Genomic DNA, 20,604 nt, shown 5'->3' with positions numbered 1-20,604 from the left:
AAACTATTTTTTGGGGACAAGACCAATTTATTCAGGACCAAAGCAGTTTATTCTAGACCAGACCAAACCAGTTTATTACAAACCTGACTAGTTTAGTTTATTACATACCAAACTGGTTTATTTTGGATGAAACTAGTTGTTTTTTTTTCTTGGTCAGACCATTTTTACAGACAAGACCAGTTTGTTTACAGACACTACTGCACAAAACCAGTTTAGTCCAGACAAGTCTTTTTTTCTGGACCAAACCGGTTTTAATCCAGACCAGACAGTTTATTCTGCACCAGAATGGTTTTTTCTTCAGAGCAAAAAGAACTAAACCAGTTTTTTCCCCCAGACTATACCAGTTTATTATAGAGCAGACAAGTTTTTTTTTTCAGAGCAAAAAGGACCAAACCAGTTTTTTTTTCTCAGACAAAAACAGTTTATTATAGAGCAGACCAGTTTATTCTGCATCACAATGGGGTTTTTTTGAGCAAAAAGGAAAAAAAAACATTTTTCCCCAGACAAAACTGGAACAAAACCAGCTTATTATAGAGCAGACCAGTTTATTCTGAACCAGATGAGATCAAACAATATTGGGCTAGTTCATGAAAATTGATAGTAATAATAATAATAATAATAATGACTTTTCAGGTCTGTAGCCACTTGCATATCACTCCTTTGTGTTAAGAAAAACATAAACGGTAAACTTTTAATGAACCCTGAAACCAATTAGTTTCTTCCTTATCCCAAGTGCAAGTTCTTGTTGTTGTAGGGTTTAATGCCATTTTCCAGCACATGATAGGCTATACATGGTGGCCAGTATTAATGGTGGATAAAGAACCCAGGAAAACCCAACCCACGAGAAGCTACTGGCAAGCTTTCTCACATACCCACATTAGCCGAATCCGAGACTCGAACCCACGCAGACAGAGGTGATAGGGCAGTGATCCATAACAGAAAGTTCTTTAGACCACTCGGCCACTCGGGGCCCCTCCCAAGTGCAAGTCTTAGACATGTGAACTTTTGTCTCAAAATCAACTGGCTTCTGGCTAACCAGAAGTGCAAGCCATCCACTTATTTCGTAAAGGCACTGGTGAAGAAATGGACAAAATCTTAACATACTAGTACCAAGGTACCACAAACAGTACCAAGGTACCACAAACAGCGTGATAATATGCCTTCATAAGGTTTGAATGTATTTTTAGCAACATCATCATTGATCTTGGAGATACTGACCCCATATCTACTGGATTCTTTATGGGCCTGTGGGGAAGAAATGAACTAACTGAATTATCTTGTTAAATATCATCTGGAAATTAAATGCACAGGTAGAATCTATTTTTAACAGCAGTGACCTTGACAACTGAGCGATGACCCCAAAATTAAAAGAGTTATGTTCCTTGGGTAAAGGAAAACATGTTTCAGGGTGCATTCAAATCTGCCCCCGAGAACTTAGTTGTCATCCTGGCATAGCAACCAACCATTCATACCAAGGGAAGACAGTACATTATAACACTCTGTAGCTGTCATTGGCAGGGTAATTCAAAGAACTAAAGGATACAATAATTTTTTCAATGGATGTGTAGTTTTTGTGTTCAGTTCTGACAACTGAGAAAAAATGTATCATCTATACAGTGGTATAATTCAAGTACATCTACAAACAACACAGACCCTAATTTGCCACTGTATAATGCACTGGCAGATCAGAGTCTATGCTACTTTACAGATTACTTCTAACAACTGCACAGACCCAGACTGGCCAGTGATGGCAGATCTGAGTCTGTGCAGTTTGCAGTTAGACTCGATTTATAAGCATATCTAGTTGGTATAAATCTAGCTCATTATAAAAAAAATTATTTGATGACATTGTGGTCAATATTATTACAGTTAAGAACTCTCCAAAATACACCAAACATTATATAGTTGACCATCACTATAAAACCCGCAATATAGTTATCACTTCCCTTCTTATAACACAAGCATAGTCATACATCTTGTTAAACTGGTAACGGATCCTGCTAAAATGGTCCCTTCACTATAAAGCCCTTGCTACACCCTTCTTATAGTGTAGGTATGGTCACGGATCGCATAAATTGGTCCCTCACTATAAATCCCTCAATATACCACTTCCTTTCTTATAATATATGTATGGTCATGGATCACATCAATTGGTTACTCACTATAAATCCCTCAATATTCCACTTCCTTTCTTATAATAAATGTATGGTCATGGATCACATCAACTGGTCACTCACTATAAATCCCTCAATATACCACTTCCTTTCTTATAATATATGTATGGTCATGGATCACATAAATTGGTCCCTCACTATAAATCCCTCACTATACCACTTCCATTCTTATAATATATATATGGTCAAGATCACATCAACTGGTCCCTCACTATAAATCCCTCAATATACCATTTCCTTTCTTATAATATATGTATGGTCATGAATCACATAAATTGGTCCCTCACAATAAATCCCTCAATATACCACTTCCATTCTTATAATATATGTATGGTCATGGATCGCATCAATTGGTCACTCACTAAAAAGGCCATCAATATACCACTTCCTTTCTTATAATTAGGAACAGTCACAAATGTCATAAATTGGCTTCTAACTATAAGCCACTCATTATACAACTTCCCTTCTTATAATGTATGGTCATGGGTCTTTTAAATTGGTCCCTCACTATAAATCCCTCAATATAACACTTTCCTTCTAACAATGTAAGATTGGTCACAAATCTCATAAATTGGTTTCTAACAATAAACTCGTCAATATATTAATTTTCTTCTTATAATGTATGTATGGTCATGGATCTAATAAGCTGGTCCCGCACTATAAATCCCTCAATATACCACTTCCCTTCTTATAATGCAAGACAGTTATGAAGCCCAATTTTAACTGGTCATTTTAATTAATTTTTTGCAACTTACTTGTAGTTCTTTCCTGATATTATTTAAACATAATTAAATACTCTGTTTTTTGTGTTGTAATGAAATATCAGGATAAAGCCTTGTAAAACTGACAACTATATGGCTCCAATGATTATTTTTTAAGTAGGATCACTGTATTTGACCCCTAATCATTAAAAACTGACCCTGTTCAAAGTTTCCAGTTCTTCCTATGAAAATTCCATATACAGCCATCATCAATAATCCAATTCATAGAAAATACTGAGTTTTTCCAAATGATGAATTTACTTGACACTTCCCCCTATGACTTAGAGCCTGAGATGAGCCAAATTTATCAATAATGAAAGAATACAGGAAGTCCTGATACACTCCAACTGAGAAAATCAATCTTTCAAATGAACATGCGGATGATGTCAAATGGTTCATTTATTTTCTGACTCTGTAGCTCTCTGATACTTCTAAATATGTGCAATAATAAGGAATGATATGCTGTGCTTTATAGGACATATCTGGAGAAACATAATCCAATACAAACTGTATAAACAAGAGGCTCTAGCAGGGTCAAGACTGCTCACCAGTTTAATAGTCAAATTCAAGTGCAGTTAGTCAAAAATTCATAGCATGCTTTCTGTTGAAATTTCTTACACTACAGTTGACTGCATATCTTGTATCTGAATCATCATCAATATCTGACCATGCATCATCATCATCATTGCAATATTGAAAGGTCCAGATGCCAGGACACATTGTATTAAAGTTGGTCCAATTCTGTTCATACTCGATATCTGAGCAGAACCATTTCCATTTAGAACCAACAAGACATTGTAAAAAATATTGTGAAAATCATGATATGATTTTCCATCCAGGAAGAGATACTGTAAGATTTTCAAGATAGTTGCTGTTAGTAGCCATATTGGACACAAGGTGGACACCATTTTTTATTAAGGACCAGATAAACATCATTATGCATCAACAGATCAGGGTCTGTGTTGTTTGCAGTTCCACTTGACTTATAAGTGCGTGTGTATGTGTGTATGTGTATACAGTTGGTAATCACCTGTGAGCATTGGTCAAAAGCACTCACAGACTAATGTTATTTGGTTCATGTCATCTTTTATCGCAACTTCGACAGAAAGAAAGTCAAAATAACAGATTTCCTCTGATGTCTAGTTGGGTCCTATTGAAAATGGTTCTGTTGGGGCATCCTGTAGGTTCATCAGTGGCCATCTTGAAAATCTTCATAATGCTACTCCTACTGAATGGAATGTCATGTCAATATGGGGATTTCACTAAAAGACATCTAACGAAAATCGTATGTCAATATGGGGATTTCACTAAAAGACTTCTAATGAAAATCATATGTCAATATGGGGATTTCACTGAAAGACTTCTAATGAAAATCATATGTCAATATGGGGATTTCACTAAAAGACTTCTAATGAAAATCACATATCAATATGGGGATTTCACTAAAAGACTTCTAATGAAAATCATACGTCAATATGGGGATTTCACTAAAAGACTTCTAATGAAAATCACATGATTTCTAGAGGAAAACCAATAAGATTTTTCAATATGGGTGTCATTTAGGACTGAGCAGACATCACAAGACTTCTTTGAGTGAAAACCTCATATTAATCTCTTTCAGAAGAAGTAGCAATAACAAGATTTTCAAGATTTGTGTGTGAGTGTGTGTCTGCATGTATGTATGTGAACTGGATTTTTTAAAAGTAGCTTTAACAATTTATCAGTCGTATCGCTATGATGTCCCCTCTGTGGCAGTTTATAGTGACCTTTAGCAATGAGGCATCATGCCGCAGACAGTTAGCATGATGTCCCACCCAGTCACATTATCCTGACACCAGGCCAACCAGTCCTAACACTAATCTCTTAATGTTGAGTACCTAGCGAGGCAGCTGTTAGTACCATTTTTATAAGTCTTTGGTATGACTCGGCCAGGGTTTGAACCCATGACTTTCTGCATCTGAAATGGACGCTCTAACTGCTAGGCCACCGGAACGGTACAAGATTTTCAAGATAGCTACTGTGATGGATATATTTAATGTCAAACTACAATGCAACATGTTATGATGGAGCATGCTATAGCGGGAGTCACACTGTAGCTGTTTTCATTTATGATCATCCAGACAAAAAGTCTTCTAGTGAAAACCCCATGTCAATAGGACCATCAACTTAGGAGGGGTAGCACAGATAGCCTTATTTCATGTCCAAGTGGCATCATTCTCACTTGTGACCAAGTAGACATCATACATACAAAGTCGTCTCATGAAAGCACCATGTTGATGTGACTTTCTGTTTTGGAGGGGCAACAAAATGACTGATATTAACTGGCATATAAATAAAAGTAAATCAAATTTCAACAATGTTGCCAACAATACCTACACAATTTTCAGAAAACAATTAAATTTTATAATCATGTTTGAAACATGAACTGGTGACCTGAAATGTTGAATTCGTACTGCATATACTCGTATAAGCATGTATATATGGTATCCATGGGAACATATGGCATGAATATAGACCTTGCAATTTTTGACCCGCATTATGTAATCATAATACTAACTGTATGCCTATTTGAATGGGGGAAAATACCTGATAAATCATTACATGCAACAGATGTACATTTCAAAGATTCTCTGTAAGATACCATATTCAAGTTGAAACGTGTTTATGTCTGAAATGACCAAACAAAAACTTTAACCCATACCTGCCAAACTCCTGGACAGTGCTGAGATATTTTGAAAGTGTGTTTTGAGCTCCCAAGGGGTAAGTGCACATGACAGAAAGAAGGAATTGAGAATAAGTTGATCAACACATTTATGCCTTTAAAAATGACTGAAAATTCAAATTTAAAAAGGAAAATAAAACAACTTTCTCTGAAGCATTTTCTGTGGATTATCTTTTAAACCAGGGCAGTTTTTTGTTCCATTTATGGCAAATTAATGGGTTTTATTTAAACTAATATAAAATGCATTTAATTAAATAAAAATTCATTTTCCCCACAAAAAAGTTCACCAGCACCCATTCCCCTCAAAAGTTAGAAGGTACATCCTTTAGCCACATTGACAAAACATAAAATTAATACAAACTTTAAAACAGTTTCTGTCTTTAGAATCCACTTAACAGAATAAATGATGCAGTCTTTACCGTTTTCTATATGGTAGTTGCATTATCTCAGTTAATAGAGCACTGCAAAGATTGGCTGTCTCCGTGTGTTCGTGGAAAAGGCACATAGCTCTCATTTCCTCTGCATTTTACAGCCAATAAGATGCTGTTAAAACTAACAAATCAAGCACGCAACCAACCAACCTTCTGCCCTCAAGAGTTTAGATGGGGGTCTGAAGGTGATGCAAGTGTCATCTGAATTCCACTAACCAGATTATGGAGAGAACTGTTGATCAAACTTGCATGAAGATCTTGTTGAATTGTTCTCTGATAATGATCTGCAATGCCATGCCAAATATGCAATGGTCACACAAGTTAAAATGTTTACACTGTGTTTCAGCTATGTAATAGAAAAGAGTGAAAACCTGCAAGTTTTGTAAAATTCAACAAATAATTTATTTCCTAGGAATACAAGTGAAACTTAAAAAGGAGTCAGAGAATTGTGAATTAAATCCCAAATATAATAAAAAGTTCTATCACATGTCCAAAAGTAAACAGTATCCTGAATGAATTCCAGTGGTGTTCCAAATGAATTCCAATCTTGATAGTGCAGATGTACCAACAGCGTGACTGTCACCTTGACATCTGTGGAACACCATAACAACATGTTGCCCATGGCAACAATGACACAGCTATTTCTTAGGTGGTTAATGCACCACTGTTGTGCTAGAAAAATAGCTCACATTACAAGGTTGCTGTTATGAAGGAAAGATTCTTCCGGAGACCATAATACATTCAGAAATACTCTTTGGGATCTAGGTGAGAACCAAACCTGAATACTAAGCAATGGTGGACAGGAAGTGGCGATGTTTTGGGAGGGGTAACAGAATTCTATAGAGTATATTGTCCTGATTTAGCCACCAATCCTGACTGACAAAACTAGGATTCCAAGCTGACATGAGGTCTCAGTTTGCTAGCTGCATGGACTGGAAAGGCTGCACTTGAAATCTTCCGAGGGGAATTAAGTTTACTGCTGTGCAAAAATGAAATACTTTCTTCAGTTTTGCCATGACAGACAGTACCGGTATGATCCTGTCAGGTGTGGAAATTATTCCCCACACAAACCAAAGTCTGAGAAGAGATCAGATCAGATTTCCCCTGGATGGGGATTAATCCCAGATGAGTGACTGTCTTCCAACAAAGGGACATGTCCCTCAGTACAACACGTCTGGGAGCACTGTGCACCAACCAGTCAAAAAAATATTGAATGATGGGAACCCTTAATATTCATAAGTGAGCTACTATTACATACATCACTCTAGTAAAGGCTTCAGGAGTGGAAGCCAGACCCCAACCCTAAGTACGAAAATGAAAGACCTAATAGTAGAGATAAAACCAGAGAAATTTCAACAGGAACAAAAGGATTTGATGTGAGGATATCTAAAGACCACACAGTCATTTGATCATATGACATTCCTGGCTGAGGCACACATCTGTGTTTGAAGTGTTCTTTCCATGGAAAGAAAAATTGTTTAACAGGGAAAGACAGTCAAAATTTCCATCCTTCTCCTGAACTAGGAAGATCCAGAAACAAACGCTTAGCCTACGAATGTTTGTTGCTCTCTTTACTGCCACTTTCAAACTTCTTCCCTTAGGGATTCCAGTTTGGTATAAATGGGGTGGGAGGTCAATGAGTGAGACTAATTTACTTGACTGCATTTGCCATCTCCTTGTGGGTACTGAAAGACATACAAACAAACAGACATATATGACAGGCAATACCTATCCAAATGCTGGATTTTAATAAGTGGATCCAAAAAATGAGGAAACACTGTTTTCCTGGCAGGTGAATACAAAACATCAAAATTAACAAAAATGGACACAGATAAAGGTGAAACACAAAGACTGGGGAGACAAAAATGGACACAGATAAAGGTGAAATACACAAAGACTGGGGAGAAAACGCCAAAAGACACTGTACATAGTGGAAATGATTCAGTGCTCAGTGATGTGTGATAACAATGCAAAGTCCAAGGAAAAAAAGGATAAATTACAAATAATGGAAGCAAGTTAGGCATCATGTTAATTTTGTTCCAAAACATCCAATTACTAATTTTAGAAGGGAATTTGCATTTGACTAGGGATTAGCACCAGGACAAGGGATTTCAATTCAATAATAACGCTTTCAAACTGGGCCATGATTCTGATGTCTGGAGCCTCACTGCCTAAGGACATAAAAGAATAAATCCATGCAATAAAAGAAATAAACTGATTTTTAAATTTCTACTGAAGGCTCTAGTTGGCTAACACAAGTATGACTAAGACCAAATGTATACTGCTGTTATATTACAGATTTCAGTGCTTGGTGCTCAGCATTAAGAGGTTAGTATTAGGAAGAGGTTAGTATTAGGACTGGTCGGCCTGGTGTCAGGATAATGTGACTGGGTAGGATATGATGCTACATGTCTGCGCCATGATGCCCCAGTGCTAGACATCACTATAAACTGCCACAGTAAGGACATCGTAGCAATATGACTGAAAAATTGCTAAAGCCAGGTTAAAAATCCAAATCACACACAGAGATTTCTGTAGGACCGCTAAGTCTGAGTGCAAAAAGGTTTGTCAGAGGTGGTTCTGTTCAATACATGCAAGATGTAGCCGCAGCCTATGCATACTAAATTACATTTTTTTTCAAGTTTCCTTAACATTGTAATGGGATCAAATTTTTGTCTGTCCCAAATGTTGGTGATTTAATGTGTTTTTATTGATTCACTCAAGAACAACATCTGAAACTACACTTAATGGATTCACAATTTCCTTACTGCTTCCTTGTACAACTGTTGATGTGATTCTATGTCTTGTATACCTTGCATGAACAACCAATCAATGTCGTATAGATACCTGGATACATGTAATCCAATCTTCACTGGCTTAGAGACATGGTAATGAGGCCTTTGTGCTTGGACTATCATAGACTACAATGATGAAGGTTATGATTTATGGTAGTTTCAACCGATTTTTTTTCACTGAATATGTTCAGTGAAAAAGTTTAAGGTCTCCCATGGCATCTATTCATGTTGAAAAACATAAATATGAATTTGTTTGATCAATTTAATCTGAAATCAACATTTACATATAGGTCTGCAATTAGATTTTGGGTCTACATTGAAATGTCCGTTAAAGAATAGCTGGATTTATAGTAAAGCAAATCCAAGGGTGATTTACACGCTTCTGTATGTGTACCATCACAAAATACACCCGCTGTGAAATATTTCTCTCTGTCCTTTTGTCAACTAGATTGCCAAAGAAAGAAGACTTTTCTTACTCCTAAGAAAAATGTTAATGTATTTATCAAAACTTACTTTTAATAATAACCATCTCTGTATGTCTGGGCTGCATGTAAAAAGCACAGTGTTCGGAAAGAAACTCATATTGGGCTAATTTTGGAATATAGTAACCCACGAACTTGCATTGTAAATATTTTGAAGTGCATTAATCCCTCATTATAATGATATTCATTGGATCCATGTGCATTAATCCCTGTTAAAGGACTGAAAAGCCATCAATAAAACAATATCTCTATTTTTTCCAGTTACAACTAGGATAATCTCTCAAAAGATTCTTTTTCGTAAAAAAATAACTTGCATTACTAACTAATCCTGGCCAGCCAAGGCCATATATACTCTATTTTTGTTTACCCTTTCCCAGGCCGGTTCCCATATTTTCATACAGTTAGTACCGTGTGTCCTATAAAATCTCTCTAATCATGATTAAAATCAGGATAGATGACTGAAATCATCTTTAAACAATTAGGTAGCACATGCATATGGCTGTTGAAATGTGTGTCATTAACTGATACAAAATTACCATATACAGTCACTTATAAGCCAGGTCCAACTGCAAACTGCATAATGTTCCAGCAGATTTGGACCTATGCAATTTTTTTAGCAATAATCAGTAGAATAAATAACATAAATTCTGATCTGCTAGCACATTATGCATTGGCTTATCAGGGTCTATGTTGCTGGATCCAACTTGTAATAGAGTATATATAGTAAAACTCACCCAGCATTACATCGAGCTGAAGATTAGGTAGGGGATATTAATGCTGAATTATCAAATGACAAACATCTATCTAAAGAACATATATTTCACATGAAAATGAAGATATCAGAGTTGGAATATGAGATGGTCAATTAAATGTATAGCTAGCTTTAAATAAGGCAAAATAACAGTTTCATAATGGCAAAATAACAGTTTCATAATATGTTGCCACATAATGTGAGTATAAGAAAGTTGTACGGACCAAACGGTGCTAAACAAGAGACATAATACTGAGTTATCAAGTAAGCATGTGTCATGGAGTATCATGTGTGTTTATCATACTGAATTATCAAGGAAGCCTATATCATGAGTTATGAGGGAAGTCCATGCATATTGAGTATCATGTGTTTTTGTCATACTGAATTATCAAGTTAGCCTATGTCACGAGTTATCAAGGAACCGAGTAAGACTATATCATGAGTTATCAAGGATGTGCATGTCATACTGAGCATCAAGTAGGTCTGTGTCAGACTGAGTATCAATTAAGTAGGTGTCATGCCTTATCAAATGTCATACTATCAAATATAAATATGCATCATACTGAGTTATCAAGTAAGCCTGTGTCATTAATGAGTACAAGTGATACTGAGTATCAAGCCTATCATATATTATGGAGTTATCACCTGTCTCAGAATGAGTAAAAAGATAAGCCCATGTCATAATAAGTATCAAGCCTATCACAATGTGTTATCAAGTAAGCCCATGTCATACTGAATACCGTGCAAGCCTGTCATACTGAGTTATCCAATAAGCTTGTAAGCCCATGTCATAATGATTATCATGCAAGTCTGTCATATTTAGTTATCCAATAAGCTCATCTTTTATCAAGAACCATGTCTGTGCCACACTGAGTATGAATTAAACATGTTTCATACTAAGTTATCAAGAAAGTGTCATACTGAGTTATCAAGCTAGCCTGTATCACACAGTATGATGTAACATATGTCATATTGAGTTATCAAGTTTACCTGTGTCACAAGTTACAAAGAAAGCTTGTGTTCACTAGTTATCAAGCAAGCCTGTGAAAACTGAATTATCAAACAAGCCTGTGTCAATTGAGTTACCAAGTAAGCCTGTCATTAGGAATCTAGCAAGCTTGTGTCATTAGTTATCAAGCTAACCTGTGTCAACTGAATTATCAAGTAAGCCTGTGTCATTTGTTATCAAGCAAGCCTGTGTCAACTGAGTTATCAAGTAAACATGTGTCATTAGTTATCAAGCAAACCTGTGTTAATTGAGTTACCAAGTAAGCCTAGACCATTAGGAATCTAGCAAGCCTGAGGTATTTGTTATCAAGCAAGCCTGTGTCAATTGAGTTATTAAGTAAGCCTATGTCATTAGGAATCTAGCAAGCCTGTGTCATTAGTTATCAAGCAAGCCTGTGTAAATTGATATATCAAGTAAGCCTGTGTCATTTGTTATCAAGCAAGCCTGTGTCAATTGAATTATTAAGTAAACCTGTGTCATTAGTTATCAAGCAAGCCTGTGTCAATTGAGTTATCAAGTAAGCCTATGTCATTAGGAATCTAGCAAGCCTGTGTCATTAGTTATCCAGCAAGCCTAGGTCATTAGGAATCTAGCAGGCCTGTGTCATTTGTTATCAAGCAAGCCTCTATCAATTGAGTTATCAAGTAAACCTGTGTCATTAGGAATCTAGCAAGCCTGTGTAATTAGTCATCAAGCAAGCCTGTGTCAATTGAGTTATCAAGTAAGCCTGTGTCATTTGTTTTCAAGCAAGTCTGTGTCAATTGAGTTATCAAGTAAGCCTGTGTCGTTAGTTATCGACCAAGCCATGTCAGGCTAAGTTACTAAGAAAGACTGTGTTATAAGGAGACACGTTAAACAACAGAACAAAAATAGGGTATTTTATATGTGAAATCAAAACATAACTGGTTCCCAAATGTTAAGAACAAAACTGAAGTGAAACGAATGCAGCAATGATGGGCTTAAAGTTTGCTAATCTGATCAATCCATGACCATACCAGTGTTATATGACCACAGTAGCAGACTGGAATTTTCTAGTAGGGACCACTGCACATGTAATCAGAACACCTCCTTCAAAATCTTTTTTTAGCAAAAAATTTCATTGTGGGGTAGTTAAAAATATGATCCTTAATGAAGAACCAGGATTCAACTGTCTTGTAGAATTTCTTTCTTACATTCCTTAAATTGTGCTTACTAAGCAACACCATTGCAGCATGAGTGGTGTAAAAGATATTTCACCTTGGGGATGCATATTTATGATTCTGCCTCTATCAAGCCTGGGAGTAATCAATACAAAATATTAAAATTAAAATTTGATGGCCACCAGTCTCTCTCATGCACTGCAAAATGTAATGATGACAAAGTGGGGCCTTTCAACAGGAACTAGAAAACAGAAGAAACATTTACCTATATGTTAAGGTACTGGTGTTTCTCATTCAATCGAGCAGTATCTGACAGAGTATGCCATTATGTTGAGGTTATACATATGTCTGTTATCTCTCGGGCTCACTCGATCAGATAGGATATTACCTTATGATCTTACCTTATGAAAAATATTGGCAACAAATCTTTATATCTAGCAAATTATTTGGGTGAAAACAAAATAATTTTTTTACCTGGCACCTGTTAATGACCCTTTTTGGGGTCACTCTAGGATAAATGCTTCCAAGTCATCACCCAGCCAAGTAGTTCAGATCTAAATTTAGACATTTTTTGGGGGGGAGGGGTTGTGCCTTTCATGTGGAACACAGATATCTGCCAACTTATGCAGTTTAGACTTGTGTTAATTTGTGTTAATGATATTTCATATGAAATTTTTTGTCTAAAACAAACACAAAAAGATAGAATATGTAAATGGCTAAAATGAATGGTATTTAAACCAAAAATTTAAAATTATATGATTCTGAGTTACGCTACCACTCATGGGAATACAACTACCACACATGTCAAGGTTAGCTGCATTCATGAAGGAATTGATTGCTGAGAAGAATTGTTCTATATTTTTAGATGCATTTCATTGTGTTTGCAAACGTAGTGTGGTAGAAGTGCACATGTGAAGTCTGTGTGTGATATGGTTACAACTTATGTTCTAACTGACCCCAATACTATACCCTTTACTGTGGTAATGTTGATCAGCCGCCGAATCCAAGTAAGCTGAGCAAGAACTTCCTGTCCTGGTATATAATCGTCTATAAGAGTACTGTCCCCTTGAAATCCTAGCGTGACTGGAATGTTGCTTTGAATTTAACTTTGAGAAATTAAGAAAGTAGAAAACTGACAGGGCCTGACAAAGAAATCTAGACATCATAAGAAGCTTGATCATGAAAAAATCCGTGTCAATATAACTTACTGTTCAGAAAGAACAGTGATAAGATTTCAAGATAACTGCCATGGTGGCCATTCATTGACATCAGATTGGCATCATTTTAGTTTAGGAACAACTAGACATCATAAGAAGTTTTTAAATGAAATCTCCATGTTGATATGACCCTTCTTTCACTAGGAGTAGCAAAAACATGATTGCAAGATGGTTAACGTGCTGGCCATATTGGATGTTCAACCATTTCATTTAGGACCAACTAGACCTTGGGATGAATATGTAAGCAATCCTCCAAGTGGCAAGGAGTACGAATAACAAACTTGTGCTAATGGATAGATGTAATGGAATATGTCTGACAGATGACAGACAAAAGGGCCATTACATATGACTAAGACTAGCAGAGCAAAAAACACAACTACGAATAGAAACTTGTAATTAATGCATGGGGACAACACACTTATGAATGTGACACACCAAAATCTTCTTTAGAATATTAAAACTTTTCTTTTAACAGCCACATTCTTCCATATCTTGATTATGGAACTGTAATATGGAGAAAACTAGTATGGGTCAAGTTGAAAGATCCCACCAACTTTTCAAAAGAGCAGCTTTAATTATACTAAATGTTGCATGTGAAAACACAACTTCCCAAAAGGGCAGCTAGAATTTTTTACACAACCTCAGCACAAAAATGTCTATGTTGTGTGAACAAACGTTTTAAGAACTGTAACATTGCAAAAAAATTTTTAGGATGTCACACCCTTCCAAGCAATATAAAATTAAGTACAAGATGATAAAACACATACAATGCATCTGTATGTTCAAAGAACGAAGCCTGCTCAATGCCAATCAATGAGTTAATTAAAATACAGGTGTGACTTTATCACATAATTGATATTTTGAGTAGTAACGGACTTCTCATTTGAAATCTATCAATACATATTGTCTGAAACAACTTTCTCTTTTCTGAAAAGAAATTATCATACTCTGATCTAAAACAGCTACTACAAATAAATTCATTTTCTTGTTCAGCATCTACTCTGTACCTACATGTATTGTGGAACCTTTGCCTTTTAATAATCCACATTTTAAGTCCTATTCTTTATTTAAAATTGCTTTTAAATATTATATTGACCTGGGAAATCCATGTTGAAATTAAAGAGTATTCTTAAATTAATTGTTGTTACTACAATGCATAGCATGAAAGGGTGTAAAAAGAGGTCATTCAGTGGAGCCATATTGTTCTCTTTGAGCCTGTGGATGTTTATATGCACGTGCAAGTGGAAAAAAGATAATTTATTTAATTGTGATGATCTTCATTAACTATACTTTCATGTATACAGTAAGCACCAGTTTTCTAATTACTACTTATACTGTGTTGTTTTTAAGTGTTTGAGTATGTGCTAAGACAGTGGTTTTCTAATTAATACTGATACTGTGTTGTCAGTGTCTGAGTATGTGCTAAGACAGTGGTTTTGTAATTAATACTGATACCATTTTGTTTGTCAGTGTCTGAGTATGTGCTAAGACAGTGGTTTTGTAATTAATACTGATACTGTGTTGTTTTTCAGTGTCTGAGTATGTGCCAAGACAGTGGTTTTCTAATTAATACTGATACTGTGTTGTTTTTAAGTGTCTGAGTACCTGCTAAGACAGCGGTTTTCTAATTAATACTGTGTTGTTTGTCAGTGTCTGAGTATGTGCTAAGACAGTGGTTTTCTAATTAATACTGATACTGTGTTGGTTGTCAGTGTCTGAGTATGTGCTAAGACAGTGGTTTTCTAATTAATACTGATAATGTGTTGTTTGTCAGTGACTGAGTATGTGCCAAGACAGTGGTTTTCTAATTAATACTGTGTTGTCAGTGTCTGAGTATGTGCTAAGACAGTGGTTTTCTAATTAATACTGATACCGTTTTGTTTGTCAGTGTCTGAGTATGTGCTAAGACAGTGGCTTTCTAATTAATACTGATAATGTGTTGTTTTTCAATGTCTGAGTATGTGCTAAAACAGTGGTTTTCTAATTAATACTGATACCGTTTTGTTTGTCAGTGTCTGAGTATGTGCTAAGACAGTGGCTTTCTAATTAATACTGATACTGTGTTGTTTTTCAATGTCTGAGTATGTGCTAAGACAGTGGTTTTCTAATTAATACTGATACTGTATTGTTTTTCAATGTCTGAGTATGTTAAGACAGTGGTTTTCTAATTAATACTGATATTATGTTGTTCGTTAGTGTCTGAGTATGTGCTAAGACAGTGGCTTTCTAATTAATACTGATACTGTGTTGTTTTTCAGTGTCTGAGTATGTGCTAAGACAGTGGTTTTCTAATTAATACTGATAAAGTTTTGTTTGTCAGTGTCTGGGGGCCCCGAGTGGCCGAGTGGTCTAAAACGCTCTTCGTTACGGATCACTGCCATCTCACCTCTATCTGCGGCGGTTCGAGTCTAAGATTCAGCCAATGTGGGCATGTGAGAAAGCTTGCCAGTAGCTTCTCGTGGGTCGGTGGTTCTTTCCGGGGTTTTCCGGGTTCTTCCTCCACCATTAATACTGGCCGCCATGTATAGCCTATCGTGCTGAAAAATGGCGTTAAACCCCACAACAACAACAATTGTCAGTGTCTGAGTATGTGCTAAGACAGTGGTTTTCTAATTAATACTGATACTGTGTTGGTTGTCAGTGTCTGAGTATGTGCTAAGACAGTGGTTTTCTAATTACTACTGATAATGTGTTGTTTGTCAGTGTCTGAGTATGTGCCAAGACAGTGGTTTTCTAATTAATACTGTGTTGTCAGTGTCTGAGTATGTGCTAAGACAGTGGTTTTCTAATTAATACTGATAAAGTTTTGTTTGTCAGTGTCTGAGTATGTGCTAAGACAGTGGTTTTCTAATTAATACTGATACTGTATTGTTTGTCAGTGTCTGAGCATGTGCTAAGACAGTGGTTTTCTAATTAATACTGATACCGTTTTGTTTGTCAGTGTCTGAGCATGTGCTAAGACAGTGGTTTTCTAATTAATACTGATACTGTGTTGTTTTTCAGTGTCTGAGTATGTGCTAAGACAGTGGTTTTCTAATTAATACTGATACTGGGTTGTTTTTCAGTGTCTGAGTATGTGCTAAGACAGTGGTTTTCTAATTAATACTGATACTGTGTTGTTCGTTAGTGTCTGAGTATGTGCTAAGACAGTGGTTTTCTAATTAATACTGATATTGTGTTGTCAGTGTCTGAGTATGTGTTAAGACAGTGGTTTTCTAATTAATACTGATACTGTGTTGTTTGTCAGTGTCTGAGTATGTGCTAAGACAGTGGTTTTCTAATTAATACTGATACTGTGTTGTTTGTCAGTATCTGAGTATGTTAAGACAGTGGTTTTCTAATTAATACTGATATTATGTTGTTCGTTAGTATCTGAGAATGTGCTAAGACATTGGTTTTCTAATTAATACTGTGTTGTTTGTCAGTGTCTGAGTATGTGCTAAGATAGTGGTTTTCTTTACTTTTCTTTTTCAATGTGAGAAATTTGTTAATATTATTTCATTCTGTTTTTATGAAATGAAGTCAGAATTATCCAGTCATAAACCATCATTTGTATCCTAATTCTGTACAGTTTGAATTATCTAGTCATAAACCAACATCTGTATATTGATTCTTTACAGTTAGATTTATCCAGTCATAAACCAACATCTGTACATTGATTCTTTACATGATCCATAAACCTGGTAGGCAGACAAAGGATCATACAAGCCGTTTTAAGCAGTTAACTGGCTGTCTACTTGGGGTTAAACTGAAGGATCCAACCAGAATATGGTCATCAGTATTCACAGATCCAACCAAGGTAGATATAGATGGTAGGCAGGTAATGTCATGTGATCAGTCACTTTCTTTGGTTGTTGTTGCTGTTGTTGTTGTTGTTGTAGGGTTTAACGCCATTTTTCAGCACACGATAGACTATACATGGCGGCCAGTATTAATGGTGGAGGAAGAACCCGGGAAAACCCCGGAAAGAACCACCGACCCACGAGAAGCTACTGGCAAGCTTTCTCACATACCCACATTAGCTGAATCCGAGACTCGAACCCACACAAACAGAGGTGAGATGGCAGTGATCCGTAACGGAGAGCGCTTTAGACCACTCGGCCACTCGGGGACCCACTTTCTTTGGCATTTCAAAGTTAGAGAAAACTGTTTCTGAGTCTCATCATCGACTTGCATTTTCTGTTTTTTTGTGCTTGTCCATCATCATCAGACACCACCAGTTTGGTAGGTACAATCTCAGGTGTACCACTGTACATGTACTTTGATTTTGCTTGTCTTAATGTTTTCATGGGGCTGAAATGGACTAGGCCAAGTTCCCTGATTGGACATTATTATTTTAGTGTCTTCATGGGGCTGCCATGGACTAGGCCTATTTCCTTGATTGGACATTATTATTTTAATGTCTTCATGGGGCTGCCATGGACTAGGCCTATTTCCCTGTCTGGACATTATTATTTTAAAGTCTTCATGGGACTGCCATGGACTAGGCCTACTTCCCTGATTGGACATTATTATTTTAATGTCTTCATGGGGCTGCCATGGACTAGGCCTACTTCCCTGATTGGACATTATTATTTTAATGACTTCATGGGGCTGCCATGGACTAGGCCTACTTCCCTGACTGGACATTATTATTTTAAAGTCTTCATGGGACTGCCATGGACTAGGCCTATTTCCCTGACTGGACATTATTATTTTAAAGTCTTCATGGGACTGCCATGGACTAGGCCTACTTCCCTGATTGGACATTATTATTTTAATGACTTCATGGGGCTGCCATGGACTAGGCCTACTTCCCTGATTGGACATTATTATTTTAAAGTCTTCATGGGACTGCCATGAACTAGGCCTATTTCCCTGACTGGACATTATTATTTTAAAGTCTTCATGGGACTGCCATGGCTAGGCCTACTTCCCTGATTGGACATTATTATTTTAATGTCTTCATGGGGCTGCCATGGACTAGGCCTACTTCCCTGATTGGACATTATTATTTTAATGACTTCATGGGGCTGCCATGGACTAGGCCTACTTCCCTGATTGGACATTATTATTTTACACAAATAACAATCCCATGATTATTTAATGAAAGAAGTTTGTACTGCTTGAACTGTGGGATCATCCATTATGGGATCAGCCCAGACTATACAAGTCTAGTAGACTGGGATCTGCCCACGCTATACAAGTCTAGTAGACTGGGATCTGCCCAGGCTATACACGTCTAGTAGACTGGGATCTGCCCAGGCTATACAAGTCTAGTAGACTGGGATCAGCCCAAGTTGTACAGTGCACTCGCATCATAGCAGTATGGCAGCGCAGAACCAGGCACTCATGGCCTGCAAGGTGAAAACAAAGTGTAATAATTGTTAACAATGTGCACTAATAATGACATTATTGTCAACCATGATACTAGTAAATGCAGCATGCTGATGCACTGCAAGTCCAAAAATCTGCCTGGCAACTAGACTAGACTACCCACTGACAACTGTCTTTCAGGTGATAGGCTTGAGTGCACATACAGGTAGCATACAATCAATCAAAAGGGAGAGAAAATATTCAAGAACAGCAAGGCCTAAATCCTGTGGCGACTGCAACATCCAGACAATCCATGGGATATAGCACCTTAGGCAAGACATAGTACTTGTCAACAAGGGGAGGAACTGGACTAACATACCAAGGAACTTTCATTTCATGTCACATGCTAGGAACAAAAAAGGTAACAACAGTGACCTGGCTAGGGAACTTAGCAAAACCTCAGTGATCTGGGAGTAATTGAATTAAAAATCCACAAGTTATGAAGCAAAAAATCAGTGATCTGGGAGTACAGTAGACCCCCTTTTATAAGGCCATCCCTATTGCAGCAGGGAAGTGGCCTTATAATGAGGGTGTCCTTTCAAAAGGTTTACTGTTGTTGAGTTTAATTATAGTGGCATGTGCACAATTGTGCATGTGCCACTTTTTTCTGACTGCACCGCAGCCTGCTAGTTGTTCCTGGGGAAGGGAATGGTGCCACCTCCCCCAGGTTTTTATGGATTCAAGGAACCCTGATAGTTTGACCTCAATCTGTGCGTCAAAAAAGGTCCCTTACAGTTGAATGGTTGGCTGTCATTAGTGGGAAGGAGAGCTCAGGAACGGTCCTGCTTGCTTTACATCATTGGTTTCTTGTTGCATTTGCCATGTGTTTCTTGCGATTTTTTTTTTCTCGATTTTTTTCTTGTTCTTCAAAATGTTCTAAGGGGGGGGGGTATATTCTATGCTGTTTATAGAGGTTCTTAGTAGAAATCATGTATAAAGAGAGATTTTCTAGAGGGGGATGACAAATGCGAATAGTAAATACATATGAAGAAAGTCACAAGTACATTTAAGTCTAAAACATTTAATATTTTCATTGAAAAATCGGATGCATGTTGTGAAATAAATGTAAAACAAACTGTTTCATCGTTTTCAAAAGAATGTTATGAATAACCATTGATATAGTTTTACAACTGTCTTTATAATTATGTTACAAATCACATCATCTGTCACTTTGTTGGTAACAGTCTAAAAACCAAACCAGTCTTGTCACACTTAAAAATATCCTTGCTGTCATATCCCATACATATATCGTTTAGTCTTTTGTTCCAATCTTCATTATTAACATCAACTGATTCTCCACTAAGGACAAAACACTTAATATTGTGTCGCACTTGAAATCTGAGCAACCACCCGTACTTGCGGTAAAGTCGTCATATCCCAATTCAAATGACAAAATTGTTGCTTTTTCTTGTCATTCAAATCAGGATACAAACATACCCTAGTTCAAACAATCTTCCTTTCTCCATCCATTTCACCTTCCCACTTCTGCAGAGTTGTTTCCTTATCTTTCAAGATATTGTTATCTGAGTCTTTCCGACATAAGTTTTCTGCAAGGTTCTTCGACACCCCCCCACCTCTCGGTCAGTTGAATTAATTTCACTTTCCTTTCTAAGCTGAGAATTTGTCTTTTCCTCGATGACACGTTGATCTCTTTGCAGTAAGTTATTCATGTTGCCAACTACAATACTGATAAAACAATTTTGTATGCATCTAAACAAATTGCCGTGTGTTTATAAAGGAAGTGATCTTGTCACGTGATTTGTTAGTA

The 20,604-nt window shown here is 36.7% G+C and overlaps 2 protein-coding genes across 2 annotated transcripts in view; one reads left to right on the top strand and one right to left on the bottom strand.

Moving 5' to 3' along the window:
- LOC149797894 (arginine--tRNA ligase, cytoplasmic-like) overlaps positions 1-20,604 on the bottom strand; it is a 207,604-nt gene that overhangs the window by 76,245 nt on the left and 110,755 nt on the right. The gene's annotated exons all lie outside the window — the stretch shown is intronic.
- LOC149797895 (uncharacterized) overlaps positions 17,189-20,604 on the top strand; it is a 42,649-nt gene continuing 39,233 nt past the window's right edge. Inside the window, exon 1 of the mRNA XM_089962929.1 lies at positions 17,189-17,280. The gene's annotated coding sequence lies outside the window, so the exon portion shown is untranslated. The remainder of the gene's footprint in view (positions 17,281-20,604) is intronic.

This window comes from Sinohyriopsis cumingii, chromosome 6, assembly GCF_028554795.1.
Source record: "Sinohyriopsis cumingii isolate HCF-2022 chromosome 6, ASM2855479v2, whole genome shotgun sequence".
NCBI lineage: Eukaryota > Metazoa > Mollusca > Bivalvia > Unionida > Unionidae > Sinohyriopsis > Sinohyriopsis cumingii.
The sequence above is the reverse complement of the archived record's forward strand: the minus strand, read 5'-3'. Positions and strand labels throughout refer to the sequence as shown.